The following is a 6,695-nucleotide window of genomic DNA, read 5'->3' as shown; positions in this document are numbered from 1 at the left end:
TACTGTGAAGCCAAATCAACTAGAACTAAAGTCTTAAGAACTATTATTTCAACAAGTACAATTATAAAACAGTATATTAGAGGTTTAAGAAGGACTATATGTAGAGCGTCTACTCTGCCTTTCCCCCTCGATGCATCTGAAATTGGCTCACTACTGTGAGACAACTGCAGGTCTTTAAATTGAGCCGCAGCTCTGAGCTAAAGCCTACCTCTCTCATTCATCATTAAGCATATAGATGCATGCATCCACCACTGCGCACACACACACACACACACACACACACACACACACACACACACACACACACACACACACACACACACACACACACACACACACACACACACACACACACACACACACACCACCACCACCACCACTACCAAGAACAAGGTCACGTCAGCATGTGGGGCCGTAAAAAGGATACTTAGTGTACAGTTTGTTCCCTCAGAAATGCAACAGAAGCAAACAGTGCTGCACCAACCCAGCATTTTATCCTAGCTTTATGATATAATTTTACTATCCAGTGAAACAGATGACCACATTAGCCATCTCTATTGTATTCTCACACTGCTTAAATGCGTTATGTGTGTTTTTAGTGCAATTAGCTGTGTTTAGATATTGTTCCTGGGAGTGTGCTTGCATTTGCCTATACAATTCTAAAGTGGGCTCGCGTGGAAATACATTAAGGCACACCGACATATAATAATTATAATGAACTGCCAAACAAAGTAAAAAGTTTAGATGAGAAAAAGAAAATATGCTTTTTTTTAGGTGGATATAGCAGAGTGTGCTTACATCTGGATCTCTAGTTGATTGGAGAAAGGAAATATTAATAATGCATTTGGAGTGTATGAAATTACACTATTACAGCTTTAAAATAATTTGTGTTTTGAGAGCTGAATATAATTGTTTTGAGATTATAATTCTCCCTTCGCCTTCAACAAACCTAATTGAACTAAATGGAAAGAGTTCCTGGAAAAGAATGAATATGTTCCCTTTAAACAGTCTAACATCTAGGAACACGGATACATATCTAAAACTACAAGGATCAAGAAAAGGCTTTCGTAAAAACATCTGTGTGCATGTATCCTGGTGTTTGAATAATCTAACAGTGATATAATGAAAGTTTCAGCACAAGAACAAAAGAAGGACGCATTGCAGGGAGAGAGGGGGGACAATATGAGATTAATCAAAAGAGTGGCAAAGGATATTTGAAATGCTGTTAAATATAAAATAAATTAAAAGTATACGGTAACAGGAAGTAGTGGAGATAAACAGAGCAGTCCAGCCTGGTGGTGGCTTGGTGTGTTGGGCCTTGAATAAAATTGAAATCTCTAGTGGCCAAACAGTGTTTATGTAACAGTCACCTTATGCCATTGGGCCCAAACCTAATTGTACGGATTGACATTTACATTTATGTAACATTTTGTAAAGGCCAAATCCAAAGTTATTTTGCCATCGATTCTGCCGAGTCTGGACATGACGTAGCCGATGAGAGATGGGAAGTTAACCTTATTTCACCCTTAAGTCTAAGTATACATTATTGACTCAGAAATGACAAGTTCTTCTTGAGTCTCATGGCTATGTTATTGAAACCCCATTCCACATACTCACCCCGAGGACTGTTGTTGATGGCTCAAAAATCCATATCCATATACAGGTTTTTATAGATAACAAACATTATCACAAGCAGATGAAGGTTAGCCTTGTTGGTTGTCACTTTTTCCTTTCTTTTTCTTTGAGGTTTCCTAAGTCAGCGGCGGAGGCTCAGTTTTTCATGTACGTGTAAACAAGTGCTATTTTTTTCCCACACACTTGAGATACTAAAGGTCACTGTTGATTCAGATGTAATACCTTGGATAAATGGTCCAATGTTGACCCTTCACATTCGGTATCTGGGCTTTCCTATCAAGTCACAACTTGACAATTACATTCTGATTCTTAACCTTTGACCTGGATGTTGCTACAACTCAACACCGTAGTTCACAAATGTTTCTGTAACCGTCTGAACTGCAAATAAATGGTATGACCTTTTACTTTCTGACAGCCTCGGGGCACCTGCTGCTTAGCTGGGTTGTGAGGCTGCCTTAATATAGCGTATTTACTTATAAAAATATATAAAACTGTTTTTAAAAAAAAATGCATTTCTCTGATAGGTGTCTGTAAATAGAGAGCAGTGCATAGGCATTGAGGTGAGAGCTTCAAAATCAGTCTCTTCATTTTGGTAGACCATATCTAATACAGCTTCTAAACATTGCTAAAATCCTACTGCTTATTCTCTTCATAGAAATGAGCCCAGGTCATTTGATTAGGTCTTAATGGAACCAGACATCCATTCCTTACTTATATGGAGGGAAATGCTTGGCAATATTACGTTTAAATGTTTGCTGAATGCATTGGGATCAGAATCTGATGGCTTATTTTGTGCACGTTTTCACTTTTCATTTAAAATTGAATATCCCTTTATTTGCTTTTGTCCCTCTAAGCGCATACTTTTCGCGTTTCAGCATCTGTGCAAATTGGGGCTTAGAGCAAAGTGCAGTGATAAAGTTTAGGTTTATGTCACCAATAAGCAGCAGGGACAAGGAAAGCATATGGATAAAACAAGCTGCGCGACCACAACAGGGGTCAAAACCCAATGACCAAGAAGTGCTAAGGTGCATGAAAACTCAATAAAATCTCAATATGATTGGTGGTTCATGTCTTATCGGAAAAACTGCCTCACTTTCCCAGGTCGCTGTCACATAACAGCTGTCATCTCATTGGTAAAACATTAACAGACCAACCAACAAACAAGTCAGGTCAATTGGATTACTGCAGCCAGGTGTAAAACCTGTGTGGTGCACAACACCCAAGATAGCATTCCTGCAAGGTTCAGTGTCGTTCCTTTGTCCATTAAAAAACAACCCTCCTGCCCTCTTGTTTTTATAACTCTCTCTCCTCTTATCTATCATCCCCCCACCTTTGCTTTTCCAATTTCATCCTCCCTCCCTGATGATGCAAAAAGCTTTTCAACGAGCAAACACCACAATGATCCTCTCATGACCCATCCAGAAGCCCCAAAACAGGCCATACATTTCAGCTTCTCCTTTCTCTCTTCTCTCGTTCGATCTCCTCCTACTTCCTAAACAGTATGGAGTATCTTCACTCAGCCTGTTATTGCCATTGCACATCTTAATGGCTGGGCTATTGAGTGCGTGCTGATTGTTTAAGCTAGTCGAGGAGGGCCATTGACTCAAGGGGGCCATTGACCGAGGAGGGTCGCCTTACAATAGACTCTATGGGATAACAAACCGTGTCCATGGACAACAGACGCAGAGTTCAGTGCCCTCTTCAGAGACCAAGAGGACAATCAAGAGGATAAACAGATGAATAGAATAGAATAGAATTGGGGAGGGATGAAACCCTCTTTAATGGTCACACATGCAGAGCACACAGCACACACAGTGAAATTTGTTCTCTGCTTTTAACCCATCCTAGTGCCAGGAGTCTAGTACTAGAGGGAGAGTAATAAAAGCCAGTGTCAATCAATAAGCAGAAATGATGAGAGCTGAGAGCCAGATAGCTGAGAGGACTGTTGAACTGCAGAGGGTTAGCATATTGGTTCGAAAAACATTCAAATGTGTGTGTGTTTGTTTTAGTGTACATGTGTTACCAGAACCCTAAATGACCAGAGTGCAGGCTGCCTTAACACATATTTCTGTTTGTGGCGTGTTATGGTCCATGTGCATAATGGTTGCACCACAGTACAAGGTTTGACCCTGTCAGGGTAATTCAGTAGCGTTCTGGAATAACCTTAAGGCCCGGACACACCAATCTGGCAACAAAGAACTGACACAGACGGACCCCGACTGTTGTGTCACCTCACGTCTCCTGCGTCTTGGCCATGTGTCGCACTGGAACACACTGCAAAGACTTCAGCCTACGGCCAAGAAGCACGTACGAACTGCACATGCGTGAGTGGCAATAACTCCCCTTACCAGCAGGCGGCGGTAGTGTGTATTCGTCCTTCAAAAGAGGTAACAACCGGAAGACAGACTGCGTGATAACCGAGAGAAGAAGAACAGACTGCGTGATAACCGAGAGAAGAAGAACAGACTGCGTGATACAAACAAACAACAAATAGCGTGTGCGTTCCATTTTCACTCTACAACGAGAAGCTCATGGGGCTTTCCAGAACCTGTGTCGAGAGCTGGAGTACAATGAAATCTCAGATTTGCCTTCTTAATAGTTTGTTTGGGTCCCTCACTTCCGTTTCGCTTCTCATGCACTGATTCGCTAGCTGAACAGCCAATCAGACTGATTTCTTTTGCCGACTGCCTTTGGCCGCGTCGGCACGGCTGAAAAGACTCGACGGTGCAGGACACACCAATTTGAGTAGGGCGTGTCGACACTCACCGTCGGCCTGACGCCCACAGACGCGGATAATCGGCCTGGTGTGTCCGGGCCTTTAGAGTGGGTGGCAGACACTTGGTGTTTCAACCAAAAGATTATTGTGGTATAGTAGCAGAAGAAGCTCCAAAAACAGGCTATTGCTCTAATTAGATCCTCCAGAAAAACGCGATTCTGCGATCGCAGAATTTACCGCATAATCAGCAAAATGGCGCAGATTTTTTAAAAGCCGCATATTTATCAAAAGGCCGCATAATCCCCGCATTTTTCCACACAAAGTTGAGAAGAAAAAAAAGTTAACTCGTCTTGACGTGACGTCATCAGCTCGCGCATCACAGAATGTAAACAACACTGTATAGAGCTCATTTACCAACGAACATTTCTACTAAAGACCGGGCAAAAAGTGGGGGGAAACTATTCTGCACCCCGTGCAACTGTGTGTTGGAGCATAAGAGAAAATCGACGGTTTGATTCATTCAAACATTCGAAAATGCTTTCTGCTGCTGCGGACAAGAAAGCCATTCAACTCCCGTTCACCGAGGGATCAACCTCCAAAACCCTTTCGAGGGCNTAAAAGAGATAATTATTCAGAGTGTGGTTACTGACCTTTTTCTCTTTTATCAGTGTGCATGTTCCTCAGGGTCTCAGCAGTTACAGGTGAGGTAAAGAAAATAAAAGAGAAAAAGGTCAGTAACCACACTCTGAATAATTATCTCTTTTAATAATTTTCTCTCAGTAATCACTCAACTACTGTCTTTCCAACAAACAGATTGACTCACTCTCACTATCATCACAATGAAACACGTCCAGAAGAATGTCATGCAAAGCTGCCTGCCTTCCTTCCTTCGACTCTCCCTGAACTGCCTGATCTTTTAATGTTCAATGTTAACCATTTGTGCAGATAGCATTAAGTAGAAAAGATCGCTTATGCTAATGTGGCGTTAGCCTACCTCCCGCCTCCTTAGCACCTGGTGGAGGGGGCGATAGGGTACTCTTCAAATGTTTCACAAAATACTTACCATCATGACTACTCTTACTGTTTAACATTTTGGTTTACTTCATGTTAAGGCTAATACAAATGACAAGGCTAAGTAATGTAATGTAATGCTAACTAACATGCTCGCTACTAGCTAGGTAGCTAATTTGACTATGTTCCATGAAAAACATGTACTGTATATTACCTGATATGTTTGGTCCAACGACTCCTGGTCCTTTCATCAGACGGGAAGCGATAGAACGAGCAAGTGGTATGATCACTTTTGTGATTACAACCTGGTACAAAGCACACAGGCATCTTGTAAAAGTGAATTTATTGGAGCAATCTCTTATATGTATTGGAGGGAATCAGTTTTCTTCTTCTTCTTCTTTGCTTTAATTGCGAGATCTTTTTCTTCTTCTTTGCTTTGCGAGTCGCAACGGTCGCAACCAGTCTTGGAGCATTATCGCCTATGACATCACTTACGCGACCCAGAATGCATTTGGGATTTGTAGTCTTTCTAGTTGCGTATTTTTCATATTTTTTTCGTATTTGTCTTATATTTCAACAGTTTTACGACAAACTGTGACTTTTTTTACATGGAAATGATTGTTTAAGATTGACAAACATCACATGTGTCATTCGTGGCACAATTCAAACGGGATCAAAAGATAACTTTTCTCTCTCATGTATCATTTTCCGCTTCCGGGGTCCCATGGAGGCTCCCAGAAGGGGAGGGACTTCGCCTCTCTATTATGAAGACTCAGTTTTTTACATAAAAATTGAATTATGGATTAATAATTTTTTCAAAGTGACATACACATTGGATTAACCTATGGATTAACCTTCAGACGTGTTTTTCTCGTTTTTGATCAGAATAACAGCAAAAGGTGAGCATATCTCCGTGTTTTACCTAAAGCTACGTTGTGTGATGTCTGTATTTGCTTCCCCTGTCGCGAGTTCCGATTGCTCAGTGATGATACTTATATTTCTAGAATCTGTGGAAACTCAGCTTGTTACAACTTGTTTGTGCATATCCGATAAGTATATCNTAGAATTATNTCCGTTTTCGACATAAAAATTGAATTATGGATTATCAATATTTTTTTCAAAGTGACAGACACATTGGATTAACCTATGGATTAACCTTCAGCCGCGTTTTTCTAGTTTTTGATTAGAATAACAGCAAAAGGTGAGCATATCTCCGTGTTTTGCTACGTTGCATGATGTCTGTATTTGCTTCCCTTGTCGCGAGTTCTGATCGCTCAGTGATGATACTTATATTTCTAGGATCTATGGAATCTCAGCTTGTTAGCATAAGCTT

General features: G+C 41.0%; 1 long non-coding RNA gene across 1 annotated transcript in view; it reads right to left on the bottom strand.

Moving 5' to 3' along the window:
- Positions 1-5,016: 5,016 nt before the first annotated feature.
- The window catches only part of LOC104951598 (uncharacterized), a 20,896-nt gene continuing 19,217 nt past the window's right edge, over positions 5,017-6,695 (bottom strand). Inside the window, exon 3 of the long non-coding RNA XR_799036.1 lies at positions 5,017-5,096. This is a non-coding gene — a long non-coding RNA (uncharacterized lncRNA). The remainder of the gene's footprint in view (positions 5,097-6,695) is intronic.

This window comes from Notothenia coriiceps, unplaced genomic scaffold, assembly GCF_000735185.1.
Source record: "Notothenia coriiceps isolate Sejong01 unplaced genomic scaffold, NC01 NC01_scaffold00019000, whole genome shotgun sequence".
Lineage (NCBI taxonomy): Eukaryota > Metazoa > Chordata > Actinopteri > Perciformes > Nototheniidae > Notothenia > Notothenia coriiceps.
Note: the sequence above shows the minus strand (reverse complement) of the source record. Positions and strands in the feature narration are given on the sequence as shown.